Here is a 20716-nt window from a genome sequence, read left to right on the forward strand (position 1 = left end):
TGTTAGCTCAGGTGAGTTTAAAAGGCTGCTGTTGATAACAAGGGCATTTGCTAAATAGATGGTGTGTGTGCAACAATATACTGAAAGGTCAATTATATTGTGCAGCTTATCTCACCACCTGTAGTTATTTAGGTGAAAGCTCCAAAATGCTTGCCTAATATGTCTGTTTATCCAAAAGGAAGTAAAAAGGGAGAGCTAGAAAGATAGCATTGCATCACATTACATGGCAATGCAATGCACAGTTGCTGAAGTTGAACCAAAATGAGCTTGTAATCTGGCTTCTGCAACTTTGAACATGAAAAATCCAATGAGGAGAAGAAAAGCAAAGCCAAAGAGTCCATCCCAAAATCCGACAAACAAGCAAAATGAACAAAAAACATTGAATTCAATTCTTTCTGATTTTAGAAACTGCATTAAAGAAGGGGTGCACCGGTCCTGGAGATACTGCAATACCAGGTCAATGCGTGGAGTGGACAGAGCAAGCTCTTTTTCCATCTCCCTGTTCTAAAAATCCATTTAATATATGGTCCCCAGATAGGGGACGTATCAGATATTAAACTGATAAGAACAGATACTACACTTGATCTTAGCCAAAAGGCCGAGAAGCGATAACCAGAATTGGTTTCAAACTACGGAGCCACCCAAGGATCCTGAAAAGTCCATTTGTGGAGATGAGCTCCTGGACTCCCGTTAAGAAGACATGTTGTCAACCTCTAGATCCCTTACATGCCTGCACTTTTCGGCTTGCTGCTGCTGCAATCCACGCGTTTTAGATCTGCATAACTCCACCTCTTTAAACACAGCACCTTCACCCCCTGCTGTTCCCACCCGCCTCAACACCGTTGGAAGGGAGGAGAACCAATTAAGGCGGGGGGTGGGGTGGAACGAGCAGCTGTCTACCCTTAGCAGGAGGGCTCCTGATTACATACCTCTCCTGCTGCTGCTGCTGCTGCTGGCTGTCCAGCAGCAGACTGAAGGTGGCTGCTGCTGTGCACAGGTATATAAAGGCTCAGAGCCTATTATGACACGCGCAGCCAGCGTTCCATTGCCACATTCCATCTACTGCAGGCAGGATACCTGGCTGGCTGAATGTCGCTGAGAAGCTCACAGAGACCGCCATAAGCAACAGTTTAACAGAATGCCACAGACTAATCAACCAAACTTTTTGGGTTGGGTTCTCTTTTATAGTCTGCAGGCATTAAATGAAAGAAGTCAGTGTTCCAGCAGAAGGAGACAACGTTTCAGAAAAGGCATTGTAGCAAACCAAAAAAGAAATTTTAAGCGCAGCAGAGTAACCAGCGCACATACCTGTTAGCTCAGGTGAGTTTAAAAGGCTGCTGTTGATAACAAGGGCATTTGCTAAATAGATGGTGTGTGTGCAACAATATACTGAAAGGTCAATTATATTGTGCAGCTTATCTCACCACCTGTAGTTATTTAGGTGAAAGCTCCAAAATGCTTGCCTAATATGTCTGTTTATCCAAAAGGAAGTAAAAAGGGAGAGCTAGAAAGATAGCATTGCATCACATTACATGGCAATGCAATGCACAGTTGCTGAAGTTGAACCAAAATGAGCTTGTAATCTGGCTTCTGCAACTTTGAACATGAAAAATCCAATGAGGAGAAGAAAAGCAAAGCCAAAGAGTCCATCCCAAAATCCGACAAACAAGCAAAATGAACAAAAAACATTGAATTCAATTCTTTCTGATTTTAGAAACTGCATTAAAGAAGGGGTGCACCGGTCCTGGAGATACTGCAATACCAGGTCAATGCGTGGAGTGGACAGAGCAAGCTCTTTTTCCATCTCCCTGTTCTAAAAATCCATTTAATATATGGTCCCCAGATAGGGGACGTATCAGATATTAAACTGATAAGAACAGATACTACACTTGATCTTAGCCAAAAGGCCGAGAAGCGATAACCAGAATTGGTTTCAAACTACGGAGCCACCCAAGGATCCTGAAAAGTCCATTTGTGGAGATGAGCTCCTGGACTCCCGTTAAGAAGACATGTTGTCAACCTCTAGATCCCTTACATGCCTGCACTTTTCGGCTTGCTGCTGCTGCAATCCACGCGTTTTAGATCTGCATAACTCCACCTCTTTAAACACAGCACCTTCACCCCCTGCTGTTCCCACCCGCCTCAACACCGTTGGAAGGGAGGAGAACCAATTAAGGCGGGGGGTGGGGTGGAACGAGCAGCTGTCTACCCTTAGCAGGAGGGCTCCTGATTACATACCTCTCCTGCTGCTGCTGCTGCTGCTGGCTGTCCAGCAGCAGACTGAAGGTGGCTGCTGCTGTGCACAGGTATATAAAGGCTCAGAGCCTATTATGACACGCGCAGCCAGCGTTCCATTGCCACATTCCATCTACTGCAGGCAGGATACCTGGCTGGCTGAATGTCGCTGAGAAGCTCACAGAGACCGCCATAAGCAACAGTTTAACAGAATGCCACAGACTAATCAACCAAACTTTTTGGGTTGGGTTCTCTTTTATAGTCTGCAGGCATTAAATGAAAGAAGTCAGTGTTCCAGCAGAAGGAGACAACGTTTCAGAAAAGGCATTGTAGCAAACCAAAAAAGAAATTTTAAGCGCAGCAGAGTAACCAGCGCACATACCTGTTAGCTCAGGTGAGTTTAAAAGGCTGCTGTTGATAACAAGGGCATTTGCTAAATAGATGGTGTGTGTGCAACAATATACTGAAAGGTCAATTATATTGTGCAGCTTATCTCACCACCTGTAGTTATTTAGGTGAAAGCTCCAAAATGCTTGCCTAATATGTCTGTTTATCCAAAAGGAAGTAAAAAGGGAGAGCTAGAAAGATAGCATTGCATCACATTACATGGCAATGCAATGCACAGTTGCTGAAGTTGAACCAAAATGAGCTTGTAATCTGGCTTCTGCAACTTTGAACATGAAAAATCCAATGAGGAGAAGAAAAGCAAAGCCAAAGAGTCCATCCCAAAATCCGACAAACAAGCAAAATGAACAAAAAACATTGAATTCAATTCTTTCTGATTTTAGAAACTGCATTAAAGAAGGGGTGCACCGGTCCTGGAGATACTGCAATACCAGGTCAATGCGTGGAGTGGACAGAGCAAGCTCTTTTTCCATCTCCCTGTTCTAAAAATCCATTTAATATATGGTCCCCAGATAGGGGACGTATCAGATATTAAACTGATAAGAACAGATACTACACTTGATCTTAGCCAAAAGGCCGAGAAGCGATAACCAGAATTGGTTTCAAACTACGGAGCCACCCAAGGATCCTGAAAAGTCCATTTGTGGAGATGAGCTCCTGGACTCCCGTTAAGAAGACATGTTGTCAACCTCTAGATCCCTTACATGCCTGCACTTTTCGGCTTGCTGCTGCTGCAATCCACGCGTTTTAGATCTGCATAACTCCACCTCTTTAAACACAGCACCTTCACCCCCTGCTGTTCCCACCCGCCTCAACACCGTTGGAAGGGAGGAGAACCAATTAAGGCGGGGGGTGGGGTGGAACGAGCAGCTGTCTACCCTTAGCAGGAGGGCTCCTGATTACATACCTCTCCTGCTGCTGCTGCTGCTGGCTGTCCAGCAGCAGACTGAAGGTGGCTGCTGCTGTGCACAGGTATATAAAGGCTCAGAGCCTATTATGACACGCGCAGCCAGCGTTCCATTGCCACATTCCATCTACTGCAGGCAGGATACCTGGCTGGCTGAATGTCGCTGAGAAGCTCACAGAGACCGCCATAAGCAACAGTTTAACAGAATGCCACAGACTAATCAACCAAACTTTTTGGGTTGGGTTCTCTTTTATAGTCTGCAGGCATTAAATGAAAGAAGTCAGTGTTCCAGCAGAAGGAGACAACGTTTCAGAAAAGGCATTGTAGCAAACCAAAAAAGAAATTTTAAGCGCAGCAGAGTAACCAGCGCACATACCTGTTAGCTCAGGTGAGTTTAAAAGGCTGCTGTTGATAACAAGGGCATTTGCTAAATAGATGGTGTGTGTGCAACAATATACTGAAAGGTCAATTATATTGTGCAGCTTATCTCACCACCTGTAGTTATTTAGGTGAAAGCTCCAAAATGCTTGCCTAATATGTCTGTTTATCCAAAAGGAAGTAAAAAGGGAGAGCTAGAAAGATAGCATTGCATCACATTACATGGCAATGCAATGCACAGTTGCTGAAGTTGAACCAAAATGAGCTTGTAATCTGGCTTCTGCAACTTTGAACATGAAAAATCCAATGAGGAGAAGAAAAGCAAAGCCAAAGAGTCCATCCCAAAATCCGACAAACAAGCAAAATGAACAAAAAACATTGAATTCAATTCTTTCTGATTTTAGAAACTGCATTAAAGAAGGGGTGCACCGGTCCTGGAGATACTGCAATACCAGGTCAATGCGTGGAGTGGACAGAGCAAGCTCTTTTTCCATCTCCCTGTTCTAAAAATCCATTTAATATATGGTCCCCAGATAGGGGACGTATCAGATATTAAACTGATAAGAACAGATACTACACTTGATCTTAGCCAAAAGGCCGAGAAGCGATAACCAGAATTGGTTTCAAACTACGGAGCCACCCAAGGATCCTGAAAAGTCCATTTGTGGAGATGAGCTCCTGGACTCCCGTTAAGAAGACATGTTGTCAACCTCTAGATCCCTTACATGCCTGCACTTTTCGGCTTGCTGCTGCTGCAATCCACGCGTTTTAGATCTGCATAACTCCACCTCTTTAAACACAGCACCTTCACCCCCTGCCGTTCCCACCCGCCTCAACACCGTTGGAAGGGAGGAGAACCAATTAAGGCGGGGGGTGGGGTGGAACGAGCAGCTGTCTACCCTTAGCAGGAGGGCTCCTGATTACATACCTCTCCTGCTGCTGCTGCTGCTGGCTGTCCAGCAGCAGACTGAAGGTGGCTGCTGCTGTGCACAGGTATATAAAGGCTCAGAGCCTATTATGACACGCGCAGCCAGCGTTCCATTGCCACATTCCATCTACTGCAGGCAGGATACCTGGCTGGCTGAATGTCGCTGAGAAGCTCACAGAGACCGCCATAAGCAACAGTTTAACAGAATGCCACAGACTAATCAACCAAACTTTTTGGGTTGGGTTCTCTTTTATAGTCTGCAGGCATTAAATGAAAGAAGTCAGTGTTCCAGCAGAAGGAGACAACGTTTCAGAAAAGGCATTGTAGCAAACCAAAAAAGAAATTTTAAGCGCAGCAGAGTAACCAGCGCACATACCTGTTAGCTCAGGTGAGTTTAAAAGGCTGCTGTTGATAACAAGGGCATTTGCTAAATAGATGGTGTGTGTGCAACAATATACTGAAAGGTCAATTATATTGTGCAGCTTATCTCACCACCTGTAGTTATTTAGGTGTAAGCTCCAAAATGCTTGCCTAATATGTCTGTTTATCCAAAAGGAAGTAAAAAGGGAGAGCTAGAAAGACAGCATTGCATCACATTACATGGCAATGCAATGCACAGTTGCTGAAGTTGAACCAAAATGAGCTTGTAATCTGGCTTCTGCAACTTTGAACATGAAAAATCCAATGAGGAGAAGAAAAGCAAAGCCAAAGAGTCCATCCCAAAATCTGACAAACAAGCAAAATGAACAAAAAACATTGAATTCAATTCTTTCTGATTTTAGAAACTGCATTAAAGAAGGGGTGCACCGGTCCTGGAGATACTGCAATACCAGGTCAATGCGTGGAGTGGACAGAGCAAGCTCTTTTTCCATCTCCCTGTTCTAAAAATCCATTTAATATATGGTCCCCAGATAGGGGACGTATCAGATATTAAACTGATAAGAACAGATACTACACTTGATCTTAGCCAAAAGGCCGAGAAGCGATAACCAGAATTGGTTTCAAACTACGGAGCCACCCAAGGATCCTGAAAAGTCCATTTGTGGAGATGAGCTCCTGGACTCCCGTTAAGAAGACATGTTGTCAACCTCTAGATCCCTTACATGCCTGCACTTTTCGGCTTGCTGCTGCTGCAATCCACGCGTTTTAGATCTGCATAACTCCACCTCTTTAAACACAGCACCTTCACCCCCTGCTGTTCCCACCCGCCTCAACACCGTTGGAAGGGAGGAGAACCAATTAAGGCGGGGGGTGGGGTGGAACGAGCAGCTGTCTACCCTTAGCAGGAGGGCTCCTGATTACATACCTCTCCTGCTGCTGCTGCTGCTGGCTGTCCAGCAGCAGACTGAAGGTGGCTGCTGCTGTGCACAGGTATATAAAGGCTCAGAGCCTATTATGACACGCGCAGCCAGCGTTCCATTGCCACATTCCATCTACTGCAGGCAGGATACCTGGCTGGCTGAATGTCGCTGAGAAGCTCACAGAGACCGCCATAAGCAACAGTTTAACAGAATGCCACAGACTAATCAACCAAACTTTTTGGGTTGGGTTCTCTTTTATAGTCTGCAGGCATTAAATGAAAGAAGTCAGTGTTCCAGCAGAAGGAGACAACGTTTCAGAAAAGGCATTGTAGCAAACCAAAAAAGAAATTGTAAGCGCAGCAGAGTAACCAGCGCACATACCTGTTAGCTCAGGTGAGTTTAAAAGGCTGCTGTTGATAACAAGGGCATTTGCTAAATAGATGGTGTGTGTGCAACAATATACTGAAAGGTCAATTATATTGTGCAGCTTATCTCACCACCTGTAGTTATTTAGGTGTAAGCTCCAAAATGCTTGCCTAATATGTCTGTTTATCCAAAAGGAAGTAAAAAGGGAGAGCTAGAAAGACAGCATTGCATCACATTACATGGCAATGCAATGCACAGTTGCTGAAGTTGAACCAAAATGAGCTTGTAATCTGGCTTCTGCAACTTTGAACATGAAAAATCCAATGAGGAGAAGAAAAGCAAAGCCAAAGAGTCCATCCCAAAATCCGACAAACAAGCAAAATGAACAAAAAACATTGAATTCAATTCTTTCTGATTTTAGAAACTGCATTAAAGAAGGGGTGCACCGGTCCTGGAGATACTGCAATACCAGGTCAATGCGTGGAGTGGACAGAGCAAGCTCTTTTTCCATCTCCCTGTTCTAAAAATCCATTTAATATATGGTCCCCAGATAGGGGACGTATCAGATATTAAACTGATAAGAACAGATACTACACTTGATCTTAGCCAAAAGGCCGAGAAGCGATAACCAGAATTGGTTTCAAACTACGGAGCCACCCAAGGATCCTGAAAAGTCCATTTGTGGAGATGAGCTCCTGGACTCCCGTTAAGAAGACATGTTGTCAACCTCTAGATCCCTTACATGCCTGCACTTTTCGGCTTGCTGCTGCTGCAATCCACGCGTTTTAGATCTGCATAACTCCACCTCTTTAAACACAGCACCTTCACCCCCTGCTGTTCCCACCCGCCTCAACACCGTTGGAAGGGAGGAGAACCAATTAAGGCGGGGGGTGGGGTGGAACGAGCAGCTGTCTACCCTTAGCAGGAGGGCTCCTGATTACATACCTCTCCTGCTGCTGCTGCTGCTGGCTGTCCAGCAGCAGACTGAAGGTGGCTGCTGCTGTGCACAGGTATATAAAGGCTCAGAGCCTATTATGACACGCGCAGCCAGCGTTCCATTGCCACATTCCATCTACTGCAGGCAGGATACCTGGCTGGCTGAATGTCGCTGAGAAGCTCACAGAGACCGCCATAAGCAACAGTTTAACAGAATGCCACAGACTAATCAACCAAACTTTTTGGGTTGGGTTCTCTTTTATAGTCTGCAGGCATTAAATGAAAGAAGTCAGTGTTCCAGCAGAAGGAGACAACGTTTCAGAAAAGGCATTGTAGCAAACCAAAAAAGAAATTTTAAGCGCAGCAGAGTAACCAGCGCACATACCTGTTAGCTCAGGTGAGTTTAAAAGGCTGCTGTTGATAACAAGGGCATTTGCTAAATAGATGGTGTGTGTGCAACAATATACTGAAAGGTCAATTATATTGTGCAGCTTATCTCACCACCTGTAGTTATTTAGGTGTAAGCTCCAAAATGCTTGCCTAATATGTCTGTTTATCCAAAAGGAAGTAAAAAGGGAGAGCTAGAAAGACAGCATTGCATCACATTACATGGCAATGCAATGCACAGTTGCTGAAGTTGAACCAAAATGAGCTTGTAATCTGGCTTCTGCAACTTTGAACATGAAAAATCCAATGAGAAGAAAAGCAAAGCCAAAGAGTCCATCCCAAAATCTGACAAACAAGCAAAATGAACAAAAAACATTGAATTCAATTCTTTCTGATTTTAGAAACTGCATTAAAGAAGGGGTGCACCGGTCCTGGAGATACTGCAATACCAGGTCAATGCGTAGAGTGGACAGAGCAAGCTCTTTTTCCATCTCCCTGTTCTAAAAATCCATTTAATATATGGTCCCCAGATAGGGGACGTATCAGATATTAAACTGATAAGAACAGATACTACACTTGATCTTAGCCAAAAGGCCGAGAAGCGATAACCAGAATTGGTTTCAAACTACGGAGCCACCCAAGGATCCTGAAAAGTCCATTTGTGGAGATGAGCTCCTGGACTCCCGTTAAGAAGACATGTTGTCAACCTCTAGATCCCTTACATGCCTGCACTTTTCGGCTTGCTGCTGCTGCAATCCACGCGTTTTAGATCTGCATAACTCCACCTCTTTAAACACAGCACCTTCACCCCCTGCTGTTCCCACCCGCCTCAACACCGTTGGAAGGGAGGAGAACCAATTAAGGCGGGGGGTGGGGTGGAACGAGCAGCTGTCTACCCTTAGCAGGAGGGCTCCTGATTACATACCTCTCCTGCTGCTGCTGCTGCTGGCTGTCCAGCAGCAGACTGAAGGTGGCTGCTGCTGTGCACAGGTATATAAAGGCTCAGAGCCTATTATGACACGCGCAGCCAGCGTTCCATTGCCACATTCCATCTACTGCAGGCAGGATACCTGGCTGGCTGAATGTCGCTGAGAAGCTCACAGAGACCGCCATAAGCAACAGTTTAACAGAATGCCACAGACTAATCAACCAAACTTTTTGGGTTGGGTTCTCTTTTATAGTCTGCAGGCATTAAATGAAAGAAGTCAGTGTTCCAGCAGAAGGAGACAACGTTTCAGAAAAGGCATTGTAGCAAACCAAAAAAGAAATTTTAAGCGCAGCAGAGTAACCAGCGCACATACCTGTTAGCTCAGGTGAGTTTAAAAGGCTGCTGTTGATAACAAGGGCATTTGCTAAATAGATGGTGTGTGTGCAACAATATACTGAAAGGTCAATTATATTGTGCAGCTTATCTCACCACCTGTAGTTATTTAGGTGAAAGCTCCAAAATGCTTGCCTAATATGTCTGTTTATCCAAAAGGAAGTAAAAAGGGAGAGCTAGAAAGATAGCATTGCATCACATTACATGGCAATGCAATGCACAGTTGCTGAAGTTGAACCAAAATGAGCTTGTAATCTGGCTTCTGCAACTTTGAACATGAAAAATCCAATGAGGAGAAGAAAAGCAAAGCCAAAGAGTCCATCCCAAAATCCGACAAACAAGCAAAATGAACAAAAAACATTGAATTCAATTCTTTCTGATTTTAGAAACTGCATTAAAGAAGGGGTGCACCGGTCCTGGAGATACTGCAATACCAGGTCAATGCGTGGAGTGGACAGAGCAAGCTCTTTTTCCATCTCCCTGTTCTAAAAATCCATTTAATATATGGTCCCCAGATAGGGGACGTATCAGATATTAAACTGATAAGAACAGATACTACACTTGATCTTAGCCAAAAGGCCGAGAAGCGATAACCAGAATTGGTTTCAAACTACGGAGCCACCCAAGGATCCTGAAAAGTCCATTTGTGGAGATGAGCTCCTGGACTCCCGTTAAGAAGACATGTTGTCAACCTCTAGATCCCTTACATGCCTGCACTTTTCGGCTTGCTGCTGCTGCAATCCACGCGTTTTAGATCTGCATAACTCCACCTCTTTAAACACAGCACCTTCACCCCCTGCTGTTCCCACCCGCCTCAACACCGTTGGAAGGGAGGAGAACCAATTAAGGCGGGGGGTGGGGTGGAACGAGCAGCTGTCTACCCTTAGCAGGAGGGCTCCTGATTACATACCTCTCCTGCTGCTGCTGCTGCTGGCTGTCCAGCAGCAGACTGAAGGTGGCTGCTGCTGTGCACAGGTATATCAAGGCTCAGAGCCTATTATGACACGCGCAGCCAGCGTTCCATTGCCACATTCCATCTACTGCAGGCAGGATACCTGGCTGGCTGAATGTCGCTGAGAAGCTCACAGAGACCGCCATAAGCAACAGTTTAACAGAATGCCACAGACTAATCAACCAAACTTTTTGGGTTGGGTTCTCTTTTATAGTCTGCAGGCATTAAATGAAAGAAGTCAGTGTTCCAGCAGAAAGAGACAACGTTTCAGAAAAGGCATTGTAGCAAACCAAAAAAGAAATTTTAAGCGCAGTAGAGTAACCAGCGCACATACCTGTTAGCTCAGGTGAGTTTAAAAGGCTGCTGTTGATAACAAGGGCATTTGCTAAATAGATGGTGTGTGTGCAACAATATACTGAAAGGTCAATTATATTGTGCAGCTTATCTCACCACCTGTAGTTATTTAGGTGAAAGCTCCAAAATGCTTGCCTAATATGTCTGTTTATCCAAAAGGAAGTAAAAAGGGAGAGCTAGAAAGATAGCATTGCATCACATTACATGGCAATGCAATGCACAGTTGCTGAAGTTGAACCAAAATGAGCTTGTAATCTGGCTTCTGCAACTTTGAACATGAAAAATCCAATGAGGAGAAGAAAAGCAAAGCCAAAGAGTCCATCCCAAAATCCGACAAACAAGCAAAATGAACAAAAAACATTGAATTCAATTCTTTCTGATTTTAGAAACTGCATTAAAGAAGAGGTGCACCGGTCCTGGAGATACTGCAATACCAGGTCAATGCGTGGAGTGGACGGAGCAAGCTCTTTTTCCATCTCCCTGTTCTAAAAATCCATTTAATATATGGTCCCCAGATAGGGGACGTATCAGATATTAAACTGATAAGAACAGATACTACACTTGATCTTAGCCAAAAGGCCGAGAAGCGATAACCAGAATTGGTTTCAAACTACGGAGCCACCCAAGGATCCTGAAAAGTCCATTTGTGGAGATGAGCTCCTGGACTCCCGTTAAGAAGACATGTTGTCAACCTCTAGATCCCTTACATGCCTGCACTTTTCGGCTTGCTGCTGCTGCAATCCACGCGTTTTAGATCTGCATAACTCCACCTCTTTAAACACAGCACCTTCACCCCCTGCTGTTCCCACCCGCCTCAACACCGTTGGAAGGGAGGAGAACCAATTAAGGCGGGGGGTGGGGTGGAACGAGCAGCTGTCTACCCTTAGCAGGAGGGCTCCTGATTACATACCTCTCCTGCTGCTGCTGCTGCTGGCTGTCCAGCAGCAGACTGAAGGTGGCTGCTGCTGTGCACAGGTATATAAAGGCTCAGAGCCTATTATGACACGCGCAGCCAGCGTTCCATTGCCACATTCCATCTACTGCAGGCAGGATACCTGGCTGGCTGAATGTCGCTGAGAAGCTCACAGAGACCGCCATAAGCAACAGTTTAACAGAATGCCACAGACTAATCAACCAAACTTTTTGGGTTGGGTTCTCTTTTATAGTCTGCAGGCATTAAATGAAAGAAGTCAGTGTTCCAGCAGAAGGAGACAACGTTTCAGAAAAGGCATTGTAGCAAACCAAAAAAGAAATTTTAAGCGCAGCAGAGTAACCAGCGCACATACCTGTTAGCTCAGGTGAGTTTAAAAGGCTGCTGTTGATAACAAGGGCATTTGCTAAATAGATGGTGTGTGTGCAACAATATACTGAAAGGTCAATTATATTGTGCAGCTTATCTCACCACCTGTAGTTATTTAGGTGAAAGCTCCAAAATGCTTGCCTAATATGTCTGTTTATCCAAAAGGAAGTAAAAAGGGAGAGCTAGAAAGATAGCATTGCATCACATTACATGGCAATGCAATGCACAGTTGCTGAAGTTGAACCAAAATGAGCTTGTAATCTGGCTTCTGCAACTTTGAACATGAAAAATCCAATGAGGAGAAGAAAAGCAAAGCCAAAGAGTCCATCCCAAAATCCGACAAACAAGCAAAATGAACAAAAAACATTGAATTCAATTCTTTCTGATTTTAGAAACTGCATTAAAGAAGAGGTGCACCGGTCCTGGAGATACTGCAATACCAGGTCAATGCGTGGAGTGGACGGAGCAAGCTCTTTTTCCATCTCCCTGTTCTAAAAATCCATTTAATATATGGTCCCCAGATAGGGGACGTATCAGATATTAAACTGATAAGAACAGATACTACACTTGATCTTAGCCAAAAGGCCGAGAAGCGATAACCAGAATTGGTTTCAAACTACGGAGCCACCCAAGGATCCTGAAAAGTCCATTTGTGGAGATGAGCTCCTGGACTCCCGTTAAGAAGACATGTTGTCAACCTCTAGATCCCTTACATGCCTGCACTTTTCGGCTTGCTGCTGCTGCAATCCACGCGTTTTAGATCTGCATAACTCCACCTCTTTAAACACAGCACCTTCACCCCCTGCTGTTCCCACCCGCCTCAACACCGTTGGAAGGGAGGAGAACCAATTAAGGCGGGGGGTGGGGTGGAACGAGCAGCTGTCTACCCTTAGCAGGAGGGCTCCTGATTACATACCTCTCCTGCTGCTGCTGCTGCTGGCTGTCCAGCAGCAGACTGAAGGTGGCTGCTGCTGTGCACAGGTATATAAAGGCTCAGAGCCTATTATGACACGCGCAGCCAGCGTTCCATTGCCACATTCCATCTACTGCAGGCAGGATACCTGGCTGGCTGAATGTCGCTGAGAAGCTCACAGAGACCGCCATAAGCAACAGTTTAACAGAATGCCACAGACTAATCAACCAAACTTTTTGGGTTGGGTTCTCTTTTATAGTCTGCAGGCATTAAATGAAAGAAGTCAGTGTTCCAGCAGAAGGAGACAACGTTTCAGAAAAGGCATTGTAGCAAACCAAAAAAGAAATTTTAAGCGCAGCAGAGTAACCAGCGCACATACCTGTTAGCTCAGGTGAGTTTAAAAGGCTGCTGTTGATAACAAGGGCATTTGCTAAATAGATGGTGTGTGTGCAACAATATACTGAAAGGTCAATTATATTGTGCAGCTTATCTCACCACCTGTAGTTATTTAGGTGAAAGCTCCAAAATGCTTGCCTAATATGTCTGTTTATCCAAAAGGAAGTAAAAAGGGAGAGCTAGAAAGATAGCATTGCATCACATTACATGGCAATGCAATGCACAGTTGCTGAAGTTGAACCAAAATGAGCTTGTAATCTGGCTTCTGCAACTTTGAACATGAAAAATCCAATGAGGAGAAGAAAAGCAAAGCCAAAGAGTCCATCCCAAAATCCGACAAACAAGCAAAATGAACAAAAAACATTGAATTCAATTCTTTCTGATTTTAGAAACTGCATTAAAGAAGGGGTGCACCGGTCCTGGAGATACTGCAATACCAGGTCAATGCGTGGAGTGGACAGAGCAAGCTCTTTTTCCATCTCCCTGTTCTAAAAATCCATTTAATATATGGTCCCCAGATAGGGGACGTATCAGATATTAAACTGATAAGAACAGATACTACACTTGATCTTAGCCAAAAGGCCGAGAAGCGATAACCAGAATTGGTTTCAAACTACGGAGCCACCCAAGGATCCTGAAAAGTCCATTTGTGGAGATGAGCTCCTGGACTCCCGTTAAGAAGACATGTTGTCAACCTCTAGATCCCTTACATGCCTGCACTTTTCGGCTTGCTGCTGCTGCAATCCACGCGTTTTAGATCTGCATAACTCCACCTCTTTAAACACAGCACCTTCACCCCCTGCTGTTCCCACCCGCCTCAACACCGTTGGAAGGGAGGAGAACCAATTAAGGCGGGGGGTGGGGTGGAACGAGCAGCTGTCTACCCTTAGCAGGAGGGCTCCTGATTACATACCTCTCCTGCTGCTGCTGCTGCTGCTGGCTGTCCAGCAGCAGACTGAAGGTGGCTGCTGCTGTGCACAGGTATATAAAGGCTCAGAGCCTATTATGACACGCGCAGCCAGCGTTCCATTGCCACATTCCATCTACTGCAGGCAGGATACCTGGCTGGCTGAATGTCGCTGAGAAGCTCACAGAGACCGCCATAAGCAACAGTTTAACAGAATGCCACAGACTAATCAACCAAACTTTTTGGGTTGGGTTCTCTTTTATAGTCTGCAGGCATTAAATGAAAGAAGTCAGTGTTCCAGCAGAAGGAGACAACGTTTCAGAAAAGGCATTGTAGCAAACCAAAAAAGAAATTTTAAGCGCAGCAGAGTAACCAGCGCACATACCTGTTAGCTCAGGTGAGTTTAAAAGGCTGCTGTTGATAACAAGGGCATTTGCTAAATAGATGGTGTGTGTGCAACAATATACTGAAAGGTCAATTATATTGTGCAGCTTATCTCACCACCTGTAGTTATTTAGGTGTAAGCTCCAAAATGCTTGCCTAATATGTCTGTTTATCCAAAAGGAAGTAAAAAGGGAGAGCTAGAAAGATAGCATTGCATCACATTACATGGCAATGCAATGCACAGTTGCTGAAGTTGAACCAAAATGAGCTTGTAATCTGGCTTCTGCAACTTTGAACATGAAAAATCCAATGAGGAGAAGAAAAGCAAAGCCAAAGAGTCCATCCCAAAATCCGACAAACAAGCAAAATGAACAAAAAACATTGAATTCAATTCTTTCTGATTTTAGAAACTGCATTAAAGAAGGGGTGCACCGGTCCTGGAGATACTGCAATACCAGGTCAATGCGTGGAGTGGACAGAGCAAGCTCTTTTTCCATCTCCCTGTTCTAAAAATCCATTTAATATATGGTCCCCAGATAGGGGACGTATCAGATATTAAACTGATAAGAACAGATACTACACTTGATCTTAGCCAAAAGGCCGAGAAGCGATAACCAGAATTGGTTTCAAACTACGGAGCCACCCAAGGATCCTGAAAAGTCCATTTGTGGAGATGAGCTCCTGGACTCCCGTTAAGAAGACATGTTGTCAACCTCTAGATCCCTTACATGCCTGCACTTTTCGGCTTGCTGCTGCTGCAATCCACGCGTTTTAGATCTGCATAACTCCACCTCTTTAAACACAGCACCTTCACCCCCTGCTGTTCCCACCCGCCTCAACACCGTTGGAAGGGAGGAGAACCAATTAAGGCGGGGGGTGGGGTGGAACGAGCAGCTGTCTACCCTTAGCAGGAGGGCTCCTGATTACATACCTCTTCTGCTGCTGCTGCTGCTGGCTGTCCAGCAGCAGACTGAAGGTGGCTGCTGCTGTGCACAGGTATATAAAGGCTCAGAGCCTATTATGACACGCGCAGCCAGCGTTCCATTGCCACATTCCATCTACTGCAGGCAGGATACCTGGCTGGCTGAATGTCGCTGAGAAGCTCACAGAGACCGCCATAAGCAACAGTTTAACAGAATGCCACAGACTAATCAACCAAACTTTTTGGGTTGGGTTCTCTTTTATAGTCTGCAGGCATTAAATGAAAGAAGTCAGTGTTCCAGCAGAAGGAGACAACGTTTCAGAAAAGGCATTGTAGCAAACCAAAAAAGAAATTTTAAGCGCAGCAGAGTAACCAGCGCACATACCTGTTAGCTCAGGTGAGTTTAAAAGGCTGCTGTTGATAACAAGGGCATTTGCTAAATAGATGGTGTGTGTGCAACAATATACTGAAAGGTCAATTATATTGTGCAGCTTATCTCACCACCTGTAGTTATTTAGGTGAAAGCTCCAAAATGCTTGCCTAATATGTCTGTTTATCCAAAAGGAAGTAAAAAGGGAGAGCTAGAAAGATAGCATTGCATCACATTACATGGCAATGCAATGCACAGTTGCTGAAGTTGAACCAAAATGAGCTTGTAATCTGGCTTCTGCAACTTTGAACATGAAAAATCCAATGAGGAGAAGAAAAGCAAAGCCAAAGAGTCCATCCCAAAATCCGACAAACAAGCAAAATGAACAAAAAACATTGAATTCAATTCTTTCTGATTTTAGAAACTGCATTAAAGAAGGGGTGCACCGGTCCTGGAGATACTGCAATACCAGGTCAATGCGTGGAGTGGACAGAGCAAGCTCTTTTTCCATCTCCCTGTTCTAAAAATGCATTTAATATATGGTCCCCAGATAGGGGACGTATCAGATATTAAACTGATAAGAACAGATACTACACTTGATCTTAGCCAAAAGGCCGAGAAGCGATAACCAGAATTGGTTTCAAACTACGGAGCCACCCAAGGATCCTGAAAAGTCCATTTGTGGAGATGAGCTCCTGGACTCCCGTTAAGAAGACATGTTGTCAACCTCTAGATCCCTTACATGCCTGCACTTTTCGGCTTGCTGCTGCTGCAATCCACGCGTTTTAGATCTGCATAACTCCACCTCTTTAAACACAGCACCTTCACCCCCTGCTGTTCCCACCCGCCTCAACACCGTTGGAAGGGAGGAGAACCAATTAAGGTGGGGGGTGGGGTGGAACGAGCAGCTGTCTACCCTTAGCAGGAGGGCTCCTGATTACATACCTCTCCTGCTGCTGCTGCTGCTGGCTGTCCAGCAGCAGACTGAAGGTGGCTGCTGCTGTGCACAGGTATATAAAGGCTCAGAGCCTATTATGACACGCGCAGCCAGCGTTCCATTGCCACATTCCATCTACTGCAGGCAGGATACCTGGCTGGCTGAATGTCGCTGAGAAGCTCACAGAGACCGCCATAAGCAACAGTTTAACAGAATGCCACAGACTAATCAACCAAACTTTTTGGGTTGGGTTCTCTTTTATAGTCTGCAGGCATTAAATGAAAGAAGTCAGTGTTCCAGCAGAAGGAGACAACGTTTCAGAAAAGGCATTGTAGCAAACCAAAAAAGAAATTTTAAGCGCAGCAGAGTAACCAGCGCACATACCTGTTAGCTCAGGTGAGTTTAAAAGGCTGCTGTTGATAACAAGGGCATTTGCTAAATAGATGGTGTGTGTGCAACAATATACTGAAAGGTCAATTATATTGTGCAGCTTATCTCACCACCTGTAGTTATTTAGGTGAAAGCTCCAAAATGCTTGCCTAATATGTCTGTTTATCCAAAAGGAAGTAAAAAGGGAGAGCTAGAAAGATAGCATTGCATCACATTACATGGCAATGCAATGCACAGTTGCTGAAGTTGAACCAAAATGAGCTTGTAATCTGGCTTCTGCAACTTTGAACATGAAAAATCCAATGAGGAGAAGAAAAGCAAAGCCAAAGAGTCCATCCCAAAATCCGACAAACAAGCAAAATGAACAAAAAACATTGAATTCAATTCTTTCTGATTTTAGAAACTGCATTAAAGAAGGGGTGCACCGGTCCTGGAGATACTGCAATACCAGGTCAATGCGTGGAGTGGACAGAGCAAGCTCTTTTTCCATCTCCCTGTTCTAAAAATCCATTTAATATATGGTCCCCAGATAGGGGACGTATCAGATATTAAACTGATAAGAACAGATACTACACTTGATCTTAGCCAAAAGGCCGAGAAGCGATAACCAGAATTGGTTTCAAACTACGGAGCCACCCAAGGATCCTGAAAAGTCCATTTGTGGAGATGAGCTCCTGGACTCCCGTTAAGAAGACATGTTGTCAACCTCTAGATCCCTTACATGCCTGCACTTTTCGGCTTGCTGCTGCTGCAATCCACGCGTTTTAGATCTGCATAACTCCACCTCTTTAAACACAGCACCTTCACCCCCTGCTGTTCCCACCCGCCTCAACACCGTTGGAAGGGAGGAGAACCAATTAAGGCGGGGGGTGGGGTGGAATGAGCAGCTGTCTACCCTTAGCAGGAGGGCTCCTGATTACATACCTCTCCTGCTGCTGCTGCTGCTGGCTGTCCAGCAGCAGACTGAAGGTGGCTGCTGCTGTGCACAGGTATATAAAGGCTCAGAGCCTATTATGACACGCGCAGCCAGCGTTCCATTGCCACATTCCATCTACTGCAGGCAGGATACCTGGCTGGCTGAATGTCGCTGAGAAGCTCACAGAGACCACCATAAGCAACAGTTTAACAGAATGCCACAGACTAATCAACTAAACTTTTTGGGTTGGGTTCTCTTTTATAGTCTGCAGGCATTAAATGAAAGAAGTCAGTGTTCCAGCAGAAGGAGACAACGTTTCAGAAAAGGCATTGTAGCAAACCAAAAAAGAAATTTTAAGCGCAGCAGAGTAACCAGCGCACATACCTGTTAGCTCAGGTGAGTTTAAAAGGCTGCTGTTGATAACAAGGGCATTTGCTAAATAGATGGTGTGTGTGCAACAATATACTGAAAGGTCAATTATATTGTGCAGCTTATCTCACCACCTGTAGTTATTTAGGTGAAAGCTCCAAAATGCTTGCCTAATATGTCTGTTTATCCAAAAGGAAGTAAAAAGGGAGAGCTAGAAAGATAGCATTGCATCACATTACATGGCAATGCAATGCACAGTTGCTGAAGTTGAACCAAAATGAGCTTGTAATCTGGCTTCTGCAACTTTGAACATGAAAAATCCAATGAGGAGAAGAAAAGCAAAGCCAAAGAGTCCATCCCAAAATCCGACAAACAAGCAAAATGAACAAAAAACATTGAATTCAATTCTTTCTGATTTTAGAAACTGCATTAAAGAAGGGGTGCACCGGTCCTGGAGATACTGCAATACCAGGTCAATGCGTGGAGTGGACAGAGCAAGCTCTTTTTCCATCTCCCTGTTCTAAAAATCCATTTAATATATGGTCCCCAGATAGGGGACGTATCAGATATTAAACTGATAAGAACAGATACTACACTTGATCTTAGCCAAAAGGCCGAGAAGCGATAACCAGAATTGGTTTCAAACTACGGAGCCACCCAAGGATCCTGAAAAGTCCATTTGTGGAGATGAGCTCCTGGACTCCCGTTAAGAAGACATGTTGTCAACCTCTAGATCCCTTACATGCCTGCACTTTTCGGCTTGCTGCTGCTGCAATCCACGCGTTTTAGATCTGCATAACTCCACCTCTTTAAACACAGCACCTTCACCCCCTGCTGTTCCCACCCGCCTCAACACCGTTGGAAGGGAGGAGAACCAATTAAGGCGGGGGGTGGGGTGGAACGAGCAGCTGTCTACCCTTAGCAGGAGGGCTCCTGATTACATACCTCTCCTGCTGCTGCTGCTGCTGGCTGTCCAGCAGCAGACTGAAGGTGGCTGCTGCTGTGCACAGGTATATCAAGGCTCAGAGCCTATTATGACACGCGCAGCCAGCGTTCCATTGCCACATTCCATCTACTGCAGGCAGGATACCTGGCTGGCTGAATGTCGCTGAGAAGCTCACAGAGACCGCCATAAGCAACAGTTTAACAGAATGCCACAGACTAATCAACCAAACTTTTTGGGTTGGGTTCTCTTTTATAGTCTGCAGGCATTAAATGAAAGAAGTCAGTGTTCCAGCAGAAGGAGACAACGTTTCAGAAAAGGCATTGTAGCAAACCAAAAAAGAAATTTTAAGCGCAGCAGAGTAACCAGCGCACATACCTGTTAGCTCAGGTGAGTTTAAAAGGCTGCTGTTGATAACAAGGGCATTTGCTAAATAGATGGTGTGTGTGCAACAATATACTGAAAGGTCAATTATATTGTGCAGCTTATCTCACCACCTGTAGTTATTTAGGTGAAAGCTCCAAAATGCTTGCCTAATATGTCTGTTTATCCAAAAGGAAGTAAAAAGGGAGAGCTAGAAAGATAGCATTGCATCACATTACATGGCAATGCAATGCACAGTTGCTGAAGTTGAACCAAAATGAGCTTGTAATCTGGCTTCTGCAACTTTGAACATGAAAAATCCAATGAGGAGAAGAAAAGCAAAGCCAAAGAGTCCATCCCAAAATCCGACAAACAAGCAAAATGAACAAAAAACATTGAATTCAATTCTTTCTGATTTTAGAAACTGCATTAAAGAAGAGGTGCACCGGTCCTGGAGATACTGCAATACCAGGTCAATGCGTGGAGTGGACAGAGCAAGCTCTTTTTCCATCTCCCTGTTCTAAAAATCCATTTAATATATGGTCCCCAGATAGGGGACGTATCAGATATTAAACTGATAAGAACAGATACTACACTTGATCTTAGCCAAAAGGCCGAGAAGCGATAACCAGAATTGGTTTCAAACTACGGAGCCACCCAAGGATCCTGAAAAGTCCATTTGTGGAGATGAGCTCCTGGACTCCCGTTAAGAAGACATGTTGTCAACCTCTAGATCCCTTACATGCCTGCACTTTTCGGCTTGCTGCTGCTGCAATCCACGCGTTTTAGATCTGCATAACTCCACCTCTTTAAACACAGCACCTTCACCCCCTGCTGTTCCCACCCGCCTCAACACCATTGGAAGGGAGGAGAACCAATTAAGGTGGGGGGTGGGGTGGAACGAGCAGCTGTCTACCCTTAGCAGGAGGGCTCCTGATTACATACCTCTCCTGCTGCTGCTGCTGCTGGCTGTCCAGCAGCAGACTGAAGGTGGCTGCTGCTGTGCACAGGTATATAAAGGCTCAGAGCCTATTATGACACGCGCAGCCAGCGTTCCATTGCCACATTCCATCTACTGCAGGCAGGATACCTGGCTGGCTGAATGTCGCTGAGAAGCTCACAGAGACCGCCATAAG

General features: G+C 45.0%; 16 non-coding genes across 16 annotated transcripts; all 16 read right to left on the bottom strand.

The window, feature by feature from the left end:
- Positions 1-419: 419 nt before the first annotated feature.
- On the bottom strand, positions 420-610 carry LOC141239669 (U2 spliceosomal RNA). Its single transcript, XR_012305023.1, has one exon. It is a non-coding gene; the product is annotated as a U2 spliceosomal RNA (small nuclear RNA).
- Positions 611-1728: 1118 nt separating this feature from the next.
- Positions 1729-1919, bottom strand: LOC141239671 (U2 spliceosomal RNA). Its single transcript, XR_012305024.1, has one exon. It is a non-coding gene; the product is annotated as a U2 spliceosomal RNA (small nuclear RNA).
- Positions 1920-3037: 1118 nt separating this feature from the next.
- Positions 3038-3228, bottom strand: LOC141239672 (U2 spliceosomal RNA). The gene has a single exon (XR_012305025.1). It is a non-coding gene; the product is annotated as a U2 spliceosomal RNA (small nuclear RNA).
- A 1115-nt stretch (positions 3229-4343) lies between these two features.
- Positions 4344-4534, bottom strand: LOC141239673 (U2 spliceosomal RNA). Its single transcript, XR_012305026.1, has one exon. It is a non-coding gene; the product is annotated as a U2 spliceosomal RNA (small nuclear RNA).
- A 1115-nt stretch (positions 4535-5649) lies between these two features.
- Positions 5650-5840, bottom strand: LOC141239674 (U2 spliceosomal RNA). Its single transcript, XR_012305027.1, has one exon. It is a non-coding gene; the product is annotated as a U2 spliceosomal RNA (small nuclear RNA).
- Positions 5841-6955: 1115 nt separating this feature from the next.
- On the bottom strand, positions 6956-7146 carry LOC141239675 (U2 spliceosomal RNA). The gene has a single exon (XR_012305028.1). It is a non-coding gene; the product is annotated as a U2 spliceosomal RNA (small nuclear RNA).
- Positions 7147-8258: 1112 nt separating this feature from the next.
- LOC141239855 (U2 spliceosomal RNA) lies at positions 8259-8449 on the bottom strand. The gene has a single exon (XR_012305202.1). It is a non-coding gene; the product is annotated as a U2 spliceosomal RNA (small nuclear RNA).
- A 1115-nt stretch (positions 8450-9564) lies between these two features.
- On the bottom strand, positions 9565-9755 carry LOC141239676 (U2 spliceosomal RNA). Its single transcript, XR_012305029.1, has one exon. It is a non-coding gene; the product is annotated as a U2 spliceosomal RNA (small nuclear RNA).
- A 1115-nt stretch (positions 9756-10870) lies between these two features.
- Positions 10871-11061, bottom strand: LOC141239858 (U2 spliceosomal RNA). Its single transcript, XR_012305205.1, has one exon. It is a non-coding gene; the product is annotated as a U2 spliceosomal RNA (small nuclear RNA).
- A 1115-nt stretch (positions 11062-12176) lies between these two features.
- On the bottom strand, positions 12177-12367 carry LOC141239859 (U2 spliceosomal RNA). Its single transcript, XR_012305206.1, has one exon. It is a non-coding gene; the product is annotated as a U2 spliceosomal RNA (small nuclear RNA).
- Positions 12368-13482: 1115 nt separating this feature from the next.
- Positions 13483-13673, bottom strand: LOC141239677 (U2 spliceosomal RNA). Its single transcript, XR_012305030.1, has one exon. It is a non-coding gene; the product is annotated as a U2 spliceosomal RNA (small nuclear RNA).
- A 1118-nt stretch (positions 13674-14791) lies between these two features.
- LOC141239679 (U2 spliceosomal RNA) lies at positions 14792-14982 on the bottom strand. The gene has a single exon (XR_012305032.1). It is a non-coding gene; the product is annotated as a U2 spliceosomal RNA (small nuclear RNA).
- Positions 14983-16097: 1115 nt separating this feature from the next.
- On the bottom strand, positions 16098-16288 carry LOC141239830 (U2 spliceosomal RNA). Its single transcript, XR_012305179.1, has one exon. It is a non-coding gene; the product is annotated as a U2 spliceosomal RNA (small nuclear RNA).
- Positions 16289-17403: 1115 nt separating this feature from the next.
- LOC141239680 (U2 spliceosomal RNA) lies at positions 17404-17594 on the bottom strand. Its single transcript, XR_012305033.1, has one exon. It is a non-coding gene; the product is annotated as a U2 spliceosomal RNA (small nuclear RNA).
- A 1115-nt stretch (positions 17595-18709) lies between these two features.
- On the bottom strand, positions 18710-18900 carry LOC141239681 (U2 spliceosomal RNA). Its single transcript, XR_012305034.1, has one exon. It is a non-coding gene; the product is annotated as a U2 spliceosomal RNA (small nuclear RNA).
- A 1115-nt stretch (positions 18901-20015) lies between these two features.
- Positions 20016-20206, bottom strand: LOC141239821 (U2 spliceosomal RNA). The gene has a single exon (XR_012305170.1). It is a non-coding gene; the product is annotated as a U2 spliceosomal RNA (small nuclear RNA).
- Between the last annotated feature and the right edge of the window lie 510 nt (positions 20207-20716).

Source organism: Phyllobates terribilis, unplaced genomic scaffold (assembly GCF_046119375.1).
Source record: "Phyllobates terribilis strain yellow unplaced genomic scaffold, ASM4611937v1 Scaffold_779__1_contigs__length_684578, whole genome shotgun sequence".
NCBI lineage: Eukaryota > Metazoa > Chordata > Amphibia > Anura > Dendrobatidae > Phyllobates > Phyllobates terribilis.